The sequence below is a fragment of the Lissotriton vulgaris genome, chromosome 5, assembly GCF_964263255.1.
Source record: "Lissotriton vulgaris chromosome 5, aLisVul1.2, whole genome shotgun sequence".
NCBI lineage: Eukaryota > Metazoa > Chordata > Amphibia > Caudata > Salamandridae > Lissotriton > Lissotriton vulgaris.
In genome coordinates, this window is record NC_141693.1 from 1,182,183,390 (window position 1) to 1,182,200,320 (window position 16,931).

The window sequence follows — 16,931 nt, forward strand, 5'->3', positions numbered from 1 at the left end:
GGGACCAAATCCCAGGGGCATAATAAAAAAAAGTGTCGGGGGGGCCCAATCCTCCCCACACTGCCCCGGGGACTGCCATCCCCCGGGGCAAAGTAATTATAATAGCGGGTGGCACACGGCCCCCCGCAGCCACGGGGACCGCCACCTCCGGGGCTTCAATATGAAAGTGCCAGGGGGCTGCGTTGCAGAGAGGTGTAAAAAGGTGTGTGGCCTCAGAACACCTCTCTGCAACGCAGCCCCCTGGCGCATAGTAGAGGTTCCTGGTGGGCTAGTTGGCCCCCAGGGTCCCCTAATATTCAAGAGGACTTAATCCCTCAATTTAGAACGCACCACAGGGCGCTTTTGCACAGTTGTGAAGGTAGGGGGCAGGGCTTGAGGTGATGGATTTCACCACTCTGCAAACATGCCCCTGGCGCGTTTGCAGAGGGGGAACTAATTCCCCTTGAATACCGGGGGTCCCTGGGGGCCAACTAGCCCACCAGGAACCTCCAGGATGAGCCAGGGGGCTGCGTTGCAGAGACGTGTAAAGAGGCCACGCCCCTTTTTACACCTCTCTTCAACGCAGCCCTCTGGCACATACTGGAGGTTCCTGGCGGGCTAGTTGGCCTCCAGGGACTCCCAGTATTGAAGGGGACTTAATCCCCCACTTAGAACGTGCCACGGGGCACGTTTGCACAGTGGTGAAGGTAGGAGGCCGGGCTTGAGGTGATGTGTGTGCAAACACGCCCTGTGGCACGTTTTAAGTTGGGGAATTAATTCCTCTTCAATCCAGAGGTCCCCTAGGCTGACCCTCCAGGATTTCGCGATTTCGCGATTTGCCAAAAAATCGCGAAATCGGCAGTTTTGTAAAAATGCCGCGATTTTTACAAAACTGCCCGCGAAATTCCTCCCATTTTCCCAACTTTTGGGAAACGAGGACCTCTTGTGGCCATCTTGTTGACGCGCTGACTTTGTTTGTCAATTAGCTTCGTGCATTCAAGCCCAAATATGACAAAGAGGTGTGCCAGTTTAATCTGAGACCTGTGCCAAACTATGACGGGATGATAGGAAGATAATCTCCAGACCTGGCATCCAATCGTGGAGCATTTGTCTCTGGAGATTAAAAGGCATAACGCTGCCCGGAAGTTCATTTATAATGACGCTCACTTTGCAAAACACAGCTGCTGAATACGGAAATGAATTCCCCATGGCAATGAATTTTGGTTTGGCTGACAAAAAGAAAGTTAGGTTTAACAACAGTGGCAACGAAAAACAACTTTTAAAGGTATTCAAAATAATCACCGTTAATTATATTTGCCTCAAAGAAAGAACCCGCACCATCCTAACAGTTTAGCCGGTGTTTGGTTGTGGTTCCACCGTCTTGACAGCAATTTCTTTAAAAGCCACAGTACCGGCATAACGTACAAGTGCAAATATTCCAATGTAATTTAGCATGTGAGATGGTCTGATGATGTATGCCTGTGTATACATTGTCATGCTGCCTTTTTGCTGATGCAGTTTAGTGTCAACAATAACCATTTTATTTTTTATTCCATGATGACGTGTTTGCTTCCGTACAATACAATGTGAAAACAGTACGGGGCAGATTTATGATAACTGACGCATCCCCAGGGATGCGCCAGTTATTTTGCGCCGCAGCTCCGCCACCCATGGTGCGCCGCATTTACAATGCGGCGCACCATGGTGCAAGAACGGCACAGATGCGTGACGCATCTGTGCCGTAAAGGTGGCGCATTGCTGGAGTTGTGTCGCAAGCGCGACGCAGCTCCAGCAAGGCTCGGGGGTGCCCTATCTGTCCAATGCTGCATCAAGCCTTACGCCTGCTTCAAGCAGGCGCAGGGTTTTGACGCAGCATTGGCCTGAAAGTGACTGAGTGAAATCTTATAGATTTCACTCAGCCACTTTTGCGAGGCGCACCTGCCCCAGAACGCCCACCCTGCACCCGAACGCCCACATGTGGCGCAGGGCTTTACAACGCGACGCATCTGCTTAGATGCGTCACGTTGTAAATTGGTCATAGGGATGCGCACGTTTACGCCGCAGTTGCGTGACGCAAACGTGGCGCATTACCAACATAAATCTGCCCCTACATGGGTAACAAAAGAGACAGGAGAGATGTTACCCGTGAACCTGAGAGGATTAAACTCATGGTGAAGCACAAAAAAACTGGATATCTGTGCAGCTGTTTGAAACTCAACCCTTGCCCTGTTAAAGCGTGGATCAGATGAATTTTAGCTTAATCACCAGATCGTAAGGATGTATGGGCCTGCAGGTGAAATTCCATATTGCAATAGTGAAATGTGAAGGACTACAGTGAGAGGAGCATGTTCTTAGAGTGTCCTTTGCATGCAGCGATGGTAGTGGCTGCACTTTCCTAAACTGTTCCTAGCTCACATTGTGATATTGCTGTTGAATAGCTTTCAGCCCACAGCGTGTAGAAATCATACATCAAATGTATTGGGGCCAGCGTGATTGTGCTTTAACTTCCTGTGTGTAATACGATTGGTGAACTGCGAGCGAAGTGAGCACACAACAGATGTTTTCCAACAGTTGTGTGCGCAGTGCATGCATTTTGGATGCAATTAAACAAATATACCAGCTATGCAATGTTATGGCCATTTACAGTGTCTTGCAACTCTAGAATGAATTTCGTGTGCTTTGTAGTATGAATAGTGATTGCATAGTGGGTATTGTGAGTAGGCTATGGCTGCAGTGGGTGCTATGACAGGAATGATTGTAGTTATTCAACCCTAAGTTAAGTGTGCAGTATGAACATTGCGGGGCATTCAGCTGAAATGCTACTACACGTTGTGCAATGGGTGAAGTAAATTTGCCTGCAAGAACTGTGGATGTGCATATAGCTTGTTCCGATATTAAATACCAATCTGTGCCAGCACATAGATTTCTTAACTACTTCCTCAGTTAAGTGGAAAATCTCTGTGCGTCCAAAGCACACAGAACCCTACAGGGAGAGAGCTTTACTGCGCATAAGGGATTGGCTGGCCTGAGACAGCTGGCCAAACCCTTATGCTGAATAGTAGGGGTGTCAACCTCTCCGCCGCCAGCAGTGTCATCCCCTGGGAACGCCCCAAGAATCGTCAGTGTGGGCCGCTGCTGCAATGGTCGGTTGGGGCTTCAATAACTGGCCCTAGACTGCTTCGGATGAAGCCATGGAAACTAGACTACGCTCAGAGAGGTCTACTTAAAAAATTACATTTTAGAGGATCAAAGCTATTTGGTAATGCACTTGATGACATTGTGCAAAGAGGAGCGAAAGAGTAAACAATTCTCAAACCTTTTAAGCTGGGGTCTATAAAGTAATCCTTTATGTTCAAGCGTCCTCTCCAAAATCTTCAGGACAAGAGTCCCCTTTGAGGCCAGGCTATGTTTGCTCAAGTTGACCTACGAGGACTGGACCAGGTAAGCGGGAGGTGACCTCCCTATGCAGTCTGTCTCACTTATTTGGAACAGTCACTACGATCCTGCGCCCTTGGGAGCCTGAGGAAGAGGTGTCCGGCCTCACGGATCTAGGAACAGCGGTGTTCCATTCCAGCAGGGGTGCATACATTGTCGCTAGAACATCCCAGGGAGCTCTCTCCTATGAGGTTAGGACTGGAGCTGCGCTTCTATAGAGCTACAGACACTTTAAACATGCCTAATTCAAAGTCGAATACTCTGCTAAAACAGTTTCCATTGATTTCAGGGTGAAAATTAATGATTAAGAGTAACATAAAGTGCCGCTAAATTGCCGCTAAATTTCCATATTTGTGCCGCTAAATTTCCATATTCCTGCCGCTAAATTTGCTAATCCATGCCGCTATATCCTGGGGGGTCTGCCTAGGGGCCAACTAGCCCACAAGGTACCTCCAGTAAGCGCCACAGAGCTGCGTTGCAGAGTGTTGTACAAAGGGGCGTGGCCTCTAAACAACTCTCTGCAACACAGCTCCCTGGCGCATACTGGAGGTACCTGGTGGGCTATTTGGCCCACAGGGGACCTCCGGAATGAAGAGGAATTAATTCTCTAACTTAAAACGCGCCACAGAGCGTGTTTGCAGACATAGAAAGTGAATGGAGCTTGCACCGCTTAGTTCATCAATGGTTATCCGTGTTAGTGATCTGTAGCGTGCTGAAGAGGTATCGCTGTCTGGTCCCTACAGCGTGTACTGTAACAAAGTCTATTGCAAAGCTGCCCCAACATGGGGGAAGACTCCTCCAAGCACTGCGAGAAAGACTAAACAAGTCTTGTTCACTTGAGTGAATTTAGTAACGTTTTTAGAACATGAAAAATGCACTTAAAGTCTTTTAGTTCATTGTCTCTGTGTCAACACATTGTTTTCATGGTTGCCAAAATATCGGACATGTTATCCAATGCACGTTCATCAAAGCTTGCTAATCCCAATGCATTTCAGGCTATCCTTCAGCCCTTCATCAGGGGATTGCTCTACAAGAAGAAAAAGAAATGTCTGTCAACTAGAGCCTAGTATAGTGATGGTAAATAAATATAGTAGTTTTTGGAAATCAAACGTGTTTCGTGGGTGAGAACATTTCTTTAGCATCGATATCACGCGCGCTCACATCCCACATCAGCACTGTTACTTGTTTTTATCCCCATTTTATCACTTCCCTACTGATCTCACCCACGAAACACGTTTGATTTCCAAAAACTACTATATTTATTTCACACTCCGGTGTTTTTATTAACATCAATGCATGACGCTACCCCAGCACGCATAGTACCATCACTATACTAGGCTCTAGTTGACAGACATTTCTTTTTCTTCTTGTAGAGCAATCCCCGGATGAAGGGCTGCCTTTAGCCTGACTGCGTTCTATTACCATGAGAAAAAACTTTGTGAGTGTGAAGGCAAAGGAAAACCAGTCTACTCTGCAACCTTTATGAAGGACAACGTGAAAAAAATAAAATCAACTTTCCATGTTTCTGGTGTGAAAGCAAAGAGAAGAGCAGAAAATGGTAATGTGAGAAGAACATTCAGTAGGTAACGGCAAAAGTAAGAAGTACATTAAGGCTTCTAGAGGGAGATACTTTCTTTAGTCCAGAACTCATGCAAGGGTCTTAACAATACATTCAAAAACATTTTTTCAGTTGATTAAGTCCATTCCACATTATTCTATAAAAGCAGAATGGCAAGGCTGTAACTTCTCTCTCATATTTAAACATCGCCTACCTTAGAACCTAAATTTCCCATCGTTATGTTCAACTTGTTGGAGTTTCCTTTAAAGGATATAGTATGCTCTTCCTGAAGTTATTAGTTGTGAATAAACTCAGAATTTGTATTAAGCTACTGAGTCTTTGATTCAGATCAAGCCACTCAGTAAACCAATAAAATCCTTGGTTTCCCAGGGAACTTCAACTAAGGCCTCATAATCAAGGCACTGTGCCAACTGCTTGTAAAGCCTTATCAAGGCAGTGGGGATGACCACAAGATAATTTGATCTGCTGTTTGCCTCTCTTATCATCAAAGAGCCTATTGAAATTGTTAGGAATAATAAGTTGGTGAAGCCCATCTGATCAGTAAGTTTTCCCCCCTAGCCAGTGGGAAGGACTGTACCTGCCACCAAAGACCGTTTTGTCGTCAAGAGTCAATTACATTTTTAGGTTTCTCCCCTAATTCCTTACTCACTGGATTTGGGATGGTGGGTGACTTTTGTAGAACCAGTGGTTTCAAAAGAGTTTTTTTCAATCATCCCTGAGCCCTGGTGATCCCAGCAGGTGAGGCTTCCCCTTCTATTCGACTTCCTACAGGCCACTTCATTTTCCATCAGATTTTTTTGTCAGAGCACCGACCATTTGTATGCTATAACTTGGTTCTTGTCTCTCATTGAGTGGTGTGTGTGACAAGCAGCTTGAGGTCTCAGGCCTGAGTTCTTCGAATCTTCCACCTGGCCATCTATACCAAGAAAGTATTAATTGGATGATCTGGGATCAACTTCCTTGCAGATGAATTGACATCTGTTCTCCAGACAATTGCCTTTAGAAGAGGTTCTCTCCTATCCAATGCTTTGTCAACATATCCATGACCAAGAATAAGGATTAAAGTTGCGACTGGTATTACATTTAAGAATTATTCATGTTTATTTATTTACAACCATTTTATGTTGGAAGGCATCTTCCCCAGGGACGAGCTGCTCATATATATGGGATGTTTCTTTGCAAGTTCACATGGACATGACCTTGGCAGTTGGATGTGGCTGCCCTGGGGAGGGGATTCTTGTAAGCTGATCTATCTTTCCTTCAGACGGTCATAGCCTTCTTGAGTCTTCACAAAGATCCTGAAGTCAGTAAACCTATGGCTGCGGACTAGAGAGCTCAGGTTATTTGTGTACTCTGACAACATTGTCATGATTGCTCTGTACAAGTACTGTATGGTATTGGCTATAACACCAACTAGCTCCTCTCTGCAGGCATTTGAGTACATAATCCACAGCTCACAATCTGTTCAAGATTTCAAAATGCAACGGAAGGATAACTTGCCTAACAGTCATTTAACAGAAGAGGTATTTCTTTAACTTCTTTCTAAGATTCAAACGATTTCAATCTCTTAGGAGTCCCAGGGATAACTCTTTCTAGAGCTTTGTTCCAAGCATAGCAAACGGATAGTAACATTACTTTCCACTAAGTGTCACTTGGAAAATCTTCATTTGTTGATCGGTCATTTTATTTGCTTTCATTTTAAGGATAACTAGTATTTCATATCCGAAATTGAGATGAGCTCCAAGTATTCATTTCTTTCTTTGACTCACCCCAGATTTATTGTGGTCTTGAAGTGACTAAGCCAGCTCCTGTACAAAGAAGTCTCTGTCATCAATTAACTGTTCCAAGAAACAATCATTGTGTTGACTAATCCTCCTTAAGGGAGCATATTGCTTACACTCTGATATTATTTTTTATTAGGATATTCATTCTGGACTTCTTGGATCCATCCTGCCATCTTTTCTGAATTAGCAGTGTCTCATTTTAGTACAACAGGTTCTACAGTCTTCAGACAATTACTGAAGGAGCTTTGCTGTTTACCCGTTGCTTTATTTCACCTCAAGTATCACTTACTATTTATACTTATCAGATGTTCTCATCAACAAACATTTTACCAGAAGACAATCTTTTCCAGCCACATTACCTTTTTTGCAGCTCGGAAAATGAAAACTGTTTTACTCCAAATCTGAATTAGAAAAGTACATTTTTTCAACATCCATCTTTTTTCTACATTTTGGCACACCACTGGGGTGAAATGTTTTGCTAATGGTATTTAGGGTTATTTTTGTGGAATTTGGGTCACGAATGCATCACATTTTGACTTTAGAATTAAAAAGGGATTTATGCCACATCACCTAAATGTGCAAGCACGAGGCACTGTTACATTTGTATGCACATTCATGTTGGCTCCCTCTGATTGGCTGGTTTAGTTCACAAAATGTATTATATCAAATACACAAAAGGTGATAGGAGCAATGCTTGAAATAAGTCTAACCACTGGCAATCACTTGGATAATATTTCAACCCATTTTTCTTTTGCTCTCTGTAACACCTCTTTTTGGATCCAGCCATATGCAAATCAGTCTTGATCCTGTTCCAATAGGAACAGTCCAGTTGGAACTGCTAGGCAAGGCCCTCCCTGAACCAAAACACAAGCAACTCAACACCGGTTTAGTCCTTATTGGGGCTCATTAACCAGGTATAGCTAGGTTCCAGTGCCTGAGTAAGGATGGGACCCACATTTGGTCATACGCTTGCCACTTTAGGCGGTACATGAAAGGAGATGGATAGAATGCTTGCAATAAGTGTAACCACTGGCCATCACTCATGATAGCCTTCCATCATGGCAGTTTGGGCTGGAATGGGCTTACCGGGCTGGATTGGAGCACGGTCGAGATTGATTTGCATATCTGTTGGCTAGAGCGGTGAATCTACTAAATGAAGAAGCATCAATATCAGCAAAGACTTGGACCATTGTGTTGTGGTCCTAGAGGGTTTCTGTTTTCAGATTTTGAAAAAATTCCTGTTGGTGTAGTGTGTGATGGGCCCCCATTCCTCTGGGAGCACCTGACTACTTTATAAGGAGTGCATAACAGTTTGTTACATTATAAATGCATAAGTGCGCCTGCAGATGAGTTTCCTATTCATCGCATTTGTATGGTTATGCATGACCCCCAAATCATCTGCCCCCACTTTGAACAGTTACGCTGGGGCAGAGCAGTAATGGGAGCCATGCATAACATTACTTTTCCCCCTATCCAAAGCATACAAAATATACATGACTGGCCTCCAGCCATCCATCCACCCCATCAGCTCCATCTTAGTTGCTCCCATCCTGAAATTGTGCCCTCTATCAGAGCAGAGAGCCAGTGCTGCGCTGACAGGCTCTCAAGTTCGTGCTAGTGTCTCTTAGTCATACATAGCAAGTTTATTTGTGATAAACGGTGAGTTGAACCTGTTTCCAATGTTTTGTCTAATCATCAGAGGCAGCTCAATAGAGGCTTCAGGGCTCAGCCCTTCCACCTGTGAACCTCCACATACTGCTTTTGCCTCTCCCACACTGCTCATTATTTAATTGAGCATCGTTCGTCATGAAAACACGAGTTTTGTGTTTTCATGAAGATTGTCTGTGTGTAGGGCAGCCCTCTGCACCAGGCTCCTAATGATAAGGAGATGGAAGAGGGGCTCAAGCACGATTCATCTACAGAGTGTTGTTTAAAACTATAGCACTCTGTAGATGAATGCCTGGATTGTGAATGGGTAGAAAAGTGGATTATTATTTGGGGTGGGCAAGAGTCCTCCTCAAAGGATAAGGCCACACACCAGTAGCTGTTACACAAATTAAATTAAATAAAGCTGTGCTCAATCCCTGGTAAAATTACCACAAATCAGCAAAGCTTAATTAAAAAAGGCAATGTGAAAAGTATTAAAGCAGTTCATACACAGTGGAAAAAAACACTCAAAACGCAATACAAATCTATACAATAACTAATGTTAAAATACAGAGAAAAAACAGTAAAATAAGATCAAAGTGACAAAAACCCACTAAGGCGAACGGGAGATATGAATTTTTTAAGATTGAAGAGAAAATAGTGCCAACAAGAACAAAGCACCAATGACGGTCTATGGAAGCTGTTGATCGAGGCTTAGGCGAAATTTGAGGCTGACTACAATGGAGCCCAGGTCAGATACAAGTGGATAAGTCCCAGTGAAAGTCTGGAAGCCAATGAGTTCGAAAATGTTTACAAGTCCCAATGCAGAAAGGGAGTTTGTTACTTTTTTAGATGAATAATCCTCTCTGAGCAGACTGCCACTGAAATTGTAGCTGCACAATGGAACCTAAGACTAAATACTTGAAGAAAGTTTGTCCTGTTGAAGATCTAAAGCTTTAGAGATTTCTAGATGAAAACTTTTTCAGTTCCAGCACTGAATAGGACATTTTGCAGAGGCGCTGAGATCCTGACTGGGATGAAGCTGAAATTCAGTCCAATGCTGTGGAACTGCCAGTCGGATACTTTTCGTCATAAGCCCCCCCAAAGATCGGGATCTCTTGAGGAAAGGATTTTCAAAGTTTTCAACTTTCCTCCTTTTCCCAAACAACCAAGAGTACACATCTATGCCCTCAGGACCTCAAGTGAGGGACACTTAAAGACCAGGGCCGGACTGACTACCGGGCGTTTTGGAATTCTGCCGAGCTGGAAGCAGAGTTCACTGCAGTGGGGGCTGATTTCGTTCATGGAGACCTGCGTGTACTTGAAAATAATTCAAGTAAAACAAATATCGTTCAGTACACGCAGGTTCCCATCAACGAAATCTGCCCTCAGGCCACCAGCATTCCATAACGCCCGGTAGCCAGTCCGGCCCTGTTAAAGACTCTCAAGGTGTAGGGCAGAGGCCAACAGCAAAGTTCAGTCCAGCTCCAGTTGCCACTGGTCGGCTGGATACCTTAAGGAAAAGGCTTCTTGCACCTTGTTTTGTTCCTGCAGCAACACAGGCGGTCAGATAGCTGACCAGTGGAGTCCACTTCTTTGTCCTGGATACAAGAATGAGCCTGTTCAGTCCGTTGGGCTCCTATCAGGTTACAGACAGCAGATCCAGTCCTCCTCTGATCTTCCTCAGGTCCAAAAGTGTTCTGAGGAGGTGTTTTGTTGTGCCATGTCTATGCTTAGAACCAGCTAGTGGGTGACTCTTGGGCATTCTCTAACCAATGGGGTAGAAGTTCCAGAGGGCAATTCCTGTTTGCCCTACTGCAAACAATCCCACAACGCCCCTCACTTTCAAAATTCAAGATGGGGAACCCATCTCTACTTGTGCAGAGCTTGTGCACGCACCGAGAGGTGTAGCCAGGTTAATGAGAAGCACCCTTTGTGGTCGCACAAAACTGGTTTTGGGCATAGCTTTCCTCCAACTGTGTTTTGTGCTAGCCTGACTAAGGGAACAAAAGCTGGGACTTTCCAAGTCCCACCTAATATTTGATTCTGATAGGGCAGGCTCCTTTGAAGTTAATAATGTTCATAGGCCCACTCCAACTGGTCTTACTGCCAGGGGAAGAAAACACCTCCCCACCCCTATGCCATTGTCTCTGCTCTGGGAGCAGTTTTATCACCTCTTTCACACACAATTCAGGCCAAGTACAGGCTTCACAGATGCTGGAGAGCTAATGGAAATGAACCTCCAGCAGCTTCAGGCAGAGTAAAGGTAATTTTCTAAAGTAACATTCCCCATATATTTAATACAAATCTGAGCTTACCATTAGATTGGATTTATATTACATATAAACATGTAATTAAATGGAGCCTGTAGTTGGTACAGGTGAAAGGTTATATAGTAAGGTGTGTAATCTATACTTTGATTTTGCCTATTTACTAGTTATAGCCTTACCATGTTTAGGCCTAATCATTGGTGGAATATGTCATTTATAATGTCACACATGTTACATTCTTAAATATTATACTTCCTACTTTGTGGGTGGGTACGGGTGTTTTACTTAATATTTAAAATCATGTTTTCCTACCTGTCAAAAGGGCAATTTTGACAACGCTGAGCAGCAGGGTTCAAGCAAGCCGCCGCTGTCGGGCTACATAGAGCAAGCCTGATGCATGTTTTCACTGCCACTGTGGTGGATGGCACAATATGTGCTGCAGCCCACAAGTGGCATTTAACTTTCCATAGCATGTCTGTAATTATGCACCATCTACTAAGGCCTTCTATGAAGGTTTAATATACTAATCCAGTATTAGGCCAGTTTAGAAATGATTTAGAGGCCACAGTACAAGCACCGGGCACTGGATAGCAGTCTCCCAGTTTTAGAGTTCAAGATTACGAGGAGATGAGTCCCCAAAAACGAAACTGGGAGTTGATCCCCCACAAAAGAGGTCACGTTGCAACCGAGTATCTGAAGGGCATAATTCAACTATAATTACCTCATACAGTCACAATTTATTACATTTAGCAGAAGCACTATATATCTGTTACAATGGGGCAATAGGGCCACACATCAGTGCATCCTCGATGCCAATGAGGAGCTGCACAATGCAGCATGGGTAGGATCACAAGAACTGTTCCAGCTTTTGATACGGTTGAGATGGGTTTGCTTTATTTGGCTCCTTGATGATAATCATGCCTTGCTGGTTCTGATGCTCAGAACCAGATTACTCCCCTGCTGCTCCTATGGAGTTGTGTGTTTAATGAGTGTGAAAGTGAGTGATAATCAGTGAGTATGAGAGTAAGTATAAATAATGGGAACTGAGTGCCAGGGAGTGAGTGAAAAAGTGTGGTGAGACAGAATGAGTGAGGGAGAGTTGTAAGAAGGTGTGAGGGAGTAAGAGACAGAGTGCACATGTAGACCTGGGCCTGTATTATAGATAGAGCCGCTATCCCTGTCTGTGTCACAGTGCACCTTTAACAGGGTGTACTGGGGGCAAACAGGCACAGTGCATCCTATTACAGCTAATGTGCTGCCCAACTGGCAAACAACCTCATGGCTAAACTAAGTGCAGTGTATTAGTGAAAGGTGGAGCTCCTGTATGAAGTAGCCACTCCATCTTTTATAGTGCAGGCTGCACATGGATTGCACTTGAAAATTGGAATAAAGATCCCCCTGCAGGCTTATTCATGGTAACCATGTTCTCACATGGGTCCCCTGCTCACTGTGTCACTGGAATCAAACAATGCCTGGCTGATGAGACCTAACTAGGGCAAAACCAGTTCTAGGTTATCAGTCCTAGCATCCTGTATTCCAGTTCAACAAGGACCTGACCTGGTAGTTCCGGCTGGACTGTTCCCATTGGAGCAGGATCAAGCCTGATTTGCATGTGGCTGGGTCCAAACTAGGTGGCAAGGTGTGCAAAATAATGATGGATTGGGATGCAGCCCGAGTTCGAGGCTTAGATTATTTCAAGCATTCCATCCATCGCTTTTTGTATACTTTAGTATGTTGCCACAGCCTCAATAGGGCAAATCAGGTCTTAGGTTGCTTGTATTCTGGTTCAAGGAGGACTTGGCCTGGCAGTTTGGGCTGGACTGTTCCCACTAGAGCAGGGCCAAGACTGACTTGCATTTGGCTTGGTCCAAACTGAGGTGGCATGGTGTGCAAAATAACAATGAATTGGAATTCGGCCCAAGTAAGTACCAGTGCATGAGATCAATTCAAGCATTTCATCTGTCACTTTTTGTATAATTTAGTATGCAGCCATAGTGTGGCACAGGTGCATAGGTTTGGTGTTTTCCTCATTTGCTTGGGGGCACACATTCAAGCAAATGAGAGAAAACTCCTTTAGAATAGCACTAGTGCTACACGTGCTCTGGGGCTAGCTGTATTACACAAGGAACTGCACAAGCATCTGTGGTCCCTTCTGCAATACCAAAGTGCCTCTGAAGGACGGAAAGAAGATGCACACACCTGTTGCTTCCATGGGTCACTTTATGTAACAAAGCCCAGGAACTCAAAACAGATACTCCGCACACCTGTGTGTGTGAAAGAGTGAGTGTATGCAAGGGTGCTTCTGAGAGAAAGTGAAAAACAGTGAATGAGAGTGTATGGGTATGTTTGCATGTGAGTGACAGTGAATGGGAGTGAGTATGAGTCTGAATGAGTACATGAGACAGTGTGAGTGAGTGAATTACATAGGAATTACATAGGAAGTGAATATGAGTGAGAGTGAATGAGAGAATGTGAGTGAGTAACTATGTGTTTGTTAGTGTGTTCTGTGCTAGTGAATCTGGCGCTGGACATGACATACTCAAGATAAATCTTGGCTTATTGGAGCACCCAAGATAACTTGCTGTTACTGGAATATTCAAGATAATTCTTTACATGGCAAAGTGCTGGCCCTGACATACTGAAAGTCATTCTTGGCATATATGGGCCATCTATGGCACAATCCTGGTGCTGGCATACTAGAGGTAATTCTTAACATAGAGGGGGCATACTGGAGGTAATTCTTGGAAGTCATGGCATGTGTGGAGGATCAGATTGTGGGAAGAAAATCTTGCGAAAATGTTGACTATGACATCCTGGAGATAATTTTTGACAAAGAGCGTACCCATGGTATACGGTCAGTGTCAATGACAAAAGTCTGATACTGGCATATTGTATGTAGTTCCTTGCAGTACAGGGTACATAAGACAAAATTATGGCAGTGGTGTATAGAGGTAATTCGTAACATATAGGGGCACCCACTGCAAATTTGGAAAAAAACATGGGGTGAGCCTGTGGCAAGTATTACGCCCTACCACTTTCAGAGATCCCCAGCTGCCACTGTGAATATTTCTTAAAGTAACTTATCAAGTGAAGCAAAACAGTTTATTCTGCTACTCTGCGAACCAGTTTGATGGGTGATGCATCAATTTGCGAGAAAATTTTTGGACTTTTGTGGTGGGGTTAATTTAGTAGTAATGCCATGTAATGTATACAATTATGATTACGTTGCTGATGACAGGCATTCTACTGTTAATGTAATGTTCTGCAAAACCATCCTGAAAAATCGTTTTGCGGACACATTGTCGTAACTGGTTACACTGTAGGCTATTTCTGCGAGTTCATATTTTTTCTATGTCAATAAAATAGTATCTGATCACGTTAGCTTCAACTGTTGTAGAATACCACACATTGGATGGGAGTAGTTATGAACAAGGTTCAAAGTATTTTATTGTTTTTGTTGATGGCTTTCACATAATGTAGACAAAACGTACTTTTAAAAATAAATACAACTACAAAACAAATAGTCTAATACTTATTAACTCTTATTAACATTTACTCTTCCATTCTTATACAAGTCCTTGGGTATAGTTCAAATCCAGAGCTTTGTTTCTAGCACAGAAAACAGTCTACCTCCTCTGGTAACTCTTTTAAATCCCAGAATCGCCAGTATGCTTTTTTGGTCTGGTTTGCCAGCGCAGTTCTCAGTAGACCTTATATGATCACCGGAAAAAGATATATATGAAGCGGTATACTGAGACAGAGGCTTAGGTAGCGCCCAAGATCTTCATCTTTATAAGCTTTAGATTGGGAAGAAGGTGTGCACTTTGACTGAAAAGATGTGCTTGCGTTGCATTTTTTGCTTTGTGGAAAAGATTATGCACTATACACTAGGCCTTAGTTCATTATGGGAATATATCTTTCCATTCCGCAAAAAAAATCCCGCATACCATCACTCCGCATTTTTAAGTCCGCAAAAACCATTACTCCTCAAGCCATAATTCCGCAAATTTTCACAACGCATATGACTTCACTCCGCATGCAATTATAACACAAATGCATGTGTGGTGAAGTCATATACTTTGTAAAAGTACTTTAACATTAAAAATATATATATAAATATTTATATATAAATATATATATATATATATATATACACACATATATATATTTTTAAATAAAATGAAGAATTATTTCTTTAAAATTACATTATATTTAGAACTATATAAATACACACACACACACACATATATATATATATATATATATATATATATATATATATATATATATATATATATATATATATATATATATACACCCTAAAAACGAATTCCACCCTAGTCCCTTTAAATACCCCAGCACCCTTAAACACTAACCCATCCTGACCCCAAAAATACCCCTGTACCCCAAAACCCCAAACAATCCCTGTACCCCAAAAACCAAACCTAACCCTGAACCCTAAAAATACCCCTGTACCCCAAAACCCAAAACAACCCCTGAACCCCAAAAATACCCCTGTACCCCAAAACCCAAAACAATCCCTGAACCCTCAAAATACCCCTGTACCCCAAAACCCAAACCTACCCCTGAACCCTAAAAATACCCCTGTACCCCAAAACCCAAAACAACCCCTGAACTCTAAAAATAACCCTGTACCCCGAAACTCAAACCTACCCCTGAACCCTAAAAATACCCCTGTACCCCAAAACCCAAAACAACCCCTGAACCCTAAAAATACCCCTGTACCCCAAAACCCAAAACAACCCCTGAACCCTAAAAATACCCCTGTACCCCAAAACGCAAACCTACCCCTGAACCCTAAAAATACCCCTGTACCCCAAAACGCAAACCTACCCCTGAACCCTAAAAATACCCCTGCACCCCATAACCCAAACCCTCCCTTAAAATACCCCTGAACCCAAAAAAACCCATATACTTACCTTACAACTTACCTAAAAACATATACTTTTACCAATCATGCTTTTACAATGATTTTCGTCATAAAAGCATGCGAGATAAAAGCATATAATATATAAATGCATGCGGTATAAAAAAATGCGGAGTAAAGGTACCTGCGTTCTAATGGTATGAGGAGTGAAAGTATGCGGAGTAAAAAATGCGGAGTGACGGTATTTTACCTCATTATGGTGACAGCTGATAAGCCTGAATTAGTTCATTAGGAAATGTTCCGTCAGATTCCATTGCTCTAATCTGTTTATTATTAAAAATTAAGACAAAAGCAGTTGGTCTGATTATTTATTGTGAAAGTCATATGTTAATGTCACTAGGACTTTAGGAGTGCATTGATATTACACAATTCTAACGCCTGTAGACCTGTATTTGGCTAGATAAAATCTCACAGACTACTATGGTAGACAAAGCTGTTTGTGTTGGCTACCCCATCTTACACCCTGTGGGGTAGATCATTAGTACTGTGCTAATCCTTGTGAGACCTTTTTCAGAAGGTTAGTACATTGTTTTACCTACTGTAATTTCATCGATAATTTTAAATTATGAATGAATACCTGATGGTTGTCATGTGAGAAATTTTATATTCAATACAGAAGGCCTGAATTAGTTATGGCAACAAACCAATTATCAAGGATATATGGTTCATTCCAGTCCTAGGTTGCCTGTTTTCCAGTTCAACAAAGTTTTGTGAGATGCTACAGATTTGACGCATTTATGAGGAAAAGTTACAATAAAGGCAGTAGGCCTGATTTATTTACTGTGAAAATCATATTTTGGATTGACACTTCTATCTGCAAATTCTTCACATTTTCAATCTTTCCAAGTGCCAGATTGTTTCTTGAAAAGCTTCCATAGCTCCTAAACAGCAGTAGGTGGCACCTTTGGCCTCCGCTCTGACTCTCTCCCACCTCGGACATGAAGACACAGGTGCCACACTGCACACTGACGTCAATTCCTTTTTTTCTTCACCCTTAGAAATTAATCCAAAATTCTGCTCCTCCAGTTTTTGTTTGACTTCATACTGCTTTTTATGAGCAACAGATTATATGGCGGTGTAGCATCGATGACATTACTGAAGACTACAAGCTTTAAACCATGTTGCATGTGTTTAAAGAAAATGTTGGTCACTGACCCACACAACGGCTGACTGATGTCTGTAGCCTAAAGAGGACACCAGGGCCTGATTCAAATGTGCTCTTATGCACTCAAAGGTGGTAAAGGAGTGGGAGGCCAAGCTGTATATAGCAGAGAACAAGCGAGGTCGTT